The sequence below is a fragment of the Galeopterus variegatus genome, unplaced genomic scaffold, assembly GCF_000696425.1.
Source record: "Galeopterus variegatus unplaced genomic scaffold, G_variegatus-3.0.2 Scaffold1419, whole genome shotgun sequence".
Taxonomy (NCBI): domain Eukaryota; kingdom Metazoa; phylum Chordata; class Mammalia; order Dermoptera; family Cynocephalidae; genus Galeopterus; species Galeopterus variegatus.
The window spans coordinates 373,757-374,596 of NW_007727530.1; positions in this window are offsets into that span (position 1 = coordinate 373,757).

The following is an 840-nucleotide window of genomic DNA, read 5'->3' on the forward strand; positions in this document are numbered from 1 at the left end:
TGGCCAAAATTTTGAACAAATGTACAATTTTGTTCCCAGTCCTCGAAGGAGCAGTCTTTTTATTCTATTTCCAAGTCCTTCTTTTGCCCCTAGTACGGCTCATAAGACCACTAGAGCATCACTTCCTTCGATAGGTTTTGTTGAAGATTGACCTTGTTCACGGCAATAGGCAGTACTGCTCTAGACCTGGAAAAGCAGGGTCCCTGTTTCCAGCAGCTCCTCACTTTGGCTTCCTCAAAATTGTCTAAGTACACCCCACGTGCCTGGAACCATCCAGCACCAGCAATGTCACGAAGGTTGAAACCCCATGTCCAGCCAGGGATTTAGTGGGCCCTGGTCCTTGTTTTTCCACTTTGCGGAGTTCTCTAACCCTATAACCTTCCCAATTATATGAGATTGATCAGAGGTGCCAGGAAGGCTGAAGACTCACCGATTAGGTCATTCTAGTTGCCAGTGGTCAGGATCCAGTTGCAGGTGCGCAGCCTGAGGAGCATATCATTCCCACTGCCAGTATGGTATTTCTTTTGTGGCATTGTGCTAATTTGCGCTTCCAGAATATTATTTACAACTCTCACAATGACTACAAGGTAAGTTCAGGGCTCTAGGATGTTGGCAGTCCATTACCAATCTCTGGGTCATGCATNTATGGTATTTCTTTTGTGGCATTGTGCTAATTTGCGCTTCCAGAATATTATTTACAACTCTGACAATGACTACAAGGTAAGTTCAGGGCTCTAGGATGTTGGCAGTCCATTACCAATCTCTGGGTCATGCATGTGAGCCTGTGCACTGGCACTCACCCCTCTGTGTTCCCACCATGACACATCCTCTTGCCTATAG